At 36.7% G+C, this 3,106-nt stretch overlaps 1 pseudogene; it reads right to left on the reverse strand.

Annotated features, from left to right (window-relative positions):
- Positions 1 to 371: 371 nt before the first annotated feature.
- On the reverse strand, positions 372 to 1,457 carry LOC125470347 (annotated as a pseudogene).
- Between the last annotated feature and the right edge of the window lie 1,649 nt (positions 1,458 to 3,106).

Genomic DNA, 3,106 nt, shown 5'->3' on the forward strand with positions numbered 1-3,106 from the left:
GCTGGTTGCGTGCATGGGTGCAATGCAGGCGTGGCTCTTCCATTACTACAACCTTTATAACTCGAACTTTTTGCAATCCTCAGATTACAAAGCCTTGGTTCAGAAAAGCCCTAGCCACCCAATGTTTCAAATTTGGCAAGTTGATGATGCCCTGCTCGCAATCGTTTACTTTTTTTAACAAGTATTAACAAATAATTAATTAGTGAAAGCCTGAAAACTTGCTGACAAAGAGAGGACTAACGGTTTTCACACTCATATTTTGTACCTTTAAAAAAAAACATTTATGTTTTTATTTCCCTACATCTATTGGATAATTGGATTAACAAAGCAGGAGGTTAAATCATGTACACAGATAATTACATAAAGTGTAATTAGGATTGTTAAAATTGCCAACCAAGGATAAAGTAGAACGCTAATTGTACCCAATGTTTCATATTGTACTAATATATACATACATTCAAAGTGAACGCTAATTCAAATCTATCTGCTGAAACTGTGTTTAAGTTAGAACTCTGAACATTGAAGCATGCAAGAGATTCGAGAGCCTTGTAAAGTGTTGTGGCTACTCCTTGTCCCTTGTTGCATGCCACCTTCACATAAAAACCTTTTTCCTCCACTTGAGACACGTCTATCTGCAGAAAGGCATGATACGTAATTAAGTGCAAGGGCAAATTACTTTATTTGTAGAAATTAATAGCTAATAAATTACAATCAAAATGGTTATAGACCTGAATGATGCCCTTAGAAACTAAATGGTTATTGTCTGAAACTTTTTTCTTGTTTTTAGTTTTGGTTGATCCTTGTAGATATCCCATATGCTCATCTGCTCCTGCTAATGATGCTTCAAGACTTGCAATCTCAGCATTTAACTTCTTAGCATGCATTTGCAAGTCTTGTACATACAATACAGCATCTCCAACAATGGAGGCCTTGTCCATCTGTGCATATAACTCCAAAAGATTAAACAACTATCGTGCTTGCATAATTTGTTTGTTCTTCATATATATTGTTGTACAACTCATACTTCAAACCGAAAGAGTCCGTTTTGATTAAAAAGAAGAAAAAAAAAAATGTAGGACACAGTACTATATTGGAAGTTTTTCGATAAAACTAGCAAAATTTTACCTAAAACAAAAAAATAGGGCATGGTCCACGTGTTATCACATATTGGGAGAGTAAAACTTGCACTGCAGTATATAACTTACTTCTACCAACACTAACCTTAGTTATGTTAGGAACCAAGGACCGCAATGCATGGAGCCTTTCCTTCATTCTCCCCCTCCTCTTCCTCTCTGACACCAAAGTTCGTGAACGATCAACCTTTTAGCTGTTGGATCTTCACCTTCGCCACCGCGAATAAGATCAATGAATTGATCAAAGTTTACATCGTCTATGAAATCATGTAACTCAGAGTTGTTGATGTTATGACATTCTAGATGGTTTCCAAGCGCATCCATATCGTTTTCTTTGTTTGATGGTGGGGTGCAGCTGCTAATTGTGTGCCATAAAGTATATGCTTATATATATAGAATTCGTAGACGTGAGTTCCTGTTTATGTTGAGTGTGAAAGGAATCAGATGGGGGTTTTTTATGACGTTTGAAACTGTAGCTCTTGATACAGAAGTACAAAATACTATTGGTCGTATATATCTGGACTAAATGATGTAATTTACATAAAATAAACCACCAAATAGGTATCAAAGTTTATTTCACACTGAACATTACTATAATAAAATCAATAGTAAAACTAATGAAAAGTTCAAAAAAAATTTTAGTTTTAATGAAAAATGACATAAAGGTGTGAGTAGTACAGGAAAGGTAAAAAAATGGTTTTTCGTTAATGTTTGGACCCAAAATTACACAATCGGCCCGAACGATCGAAGTTATTGAGTGAACGAAGTTCTAAACCGTTAGGTGACTAAGTCAAGATAATTTTCATTATTATTAAGAAATAATATTGTGATTTTTATCATAATAATTATCTCTTAATAATATATTGAATTATCGAAAGCACAGTTGGGGTGATAAAGTCGTGGTGATACAATGTTGTGTGGTTTAATACTGCTGCAATTTCGTGGAAAGATAGCATGATTGTCATGAAGGGAGTCAGAGTATGGCATGATGATTATCAAATTCTGCGACTAATCAAATAATGAAGAATGCATGCACGGATATAAAGGTAATGGAGGATAATGATTACATTTTTGGCTGCAACTAGTTTGCACTGATGAGACAAACAATAAAAAAAGGAGCATTCTATGGCTTCCACGTGGAAGATTAAACGCACCTGCACATGAGAATTATCTTAAGGATAATTTCAAATAGATGCAGATTAGCAGCCGGTGACACCTTCAGTTTGGATAAACAACACTGTTGCCGTAGAATCAGCCAACCATGGAGCACCTTCAGTTTGGATAAACAGCACTGCGTCGAGGCCGACTGGTTATCTATCCAAGTCTCGGCCAAGAAGGATTTTCGAGTTCTTGTTGGTAGAGATCATTTCTTTAGCCTTCTCGGCGAGGTGAGGTGTTACAGATTAATGGGCTTGGCACATCAAATGCCGAGTTGTTTTATGATTGGATATTCACAAGTAAGCTTTAGAGTTCGACATTCTGACGGCCGGACCACATTTACCATCAAGACATATAGGGGTGGGCATAAAAACCGTCAAACCGCAAAACTGCATCGAACTGTATGAAAAAAAAACCGAAAAAAAACCGTGTTGACTGGAAAAGTCAACTTTGAGTGAAAAATCGAGCCGAACTGTTCAAATTGGTTCCGATTTCGAATGACCAAGAACCGGCCAAACCAAACTGAACTGTTTTATTAATAATAAATACATTAATTATATATATATATATATACACACATGTCATGGTATAATAGGTTGAGAAATTGGTTTCACTAAATTGGAAAGCAGAGGATCCTATCCCAATTAGGGTTCACTTTCACTCACACACACGGCTTCACCTTCACGAATCACACACACACACCCCATTCCTGAATCCTAATTCCCCCATTTTAGATTTCACACAGACACAGTCGACCCCGGGGATCCCTACTCACGACCTCTCATCCTCAACTGCGACGACCTTCATCATCCCTC

The sequence above is a fragment of a genome, unplaced genomic scaffold (genome assembly GCF_019419815.1).
Source record: "Pyrus x bretschneideri cultivar Hongxiangsu unplaced genomic scaffold, Pyrus_bretschneideri_v1 Contig5, whole genome shotgun sequence".
NCBI lineage: Eukaryota > Viridiplantae > Streptophyta > Magnoliopsida > Rosales > Rosaceae > Pyrus > Pyrus x bretschneideri.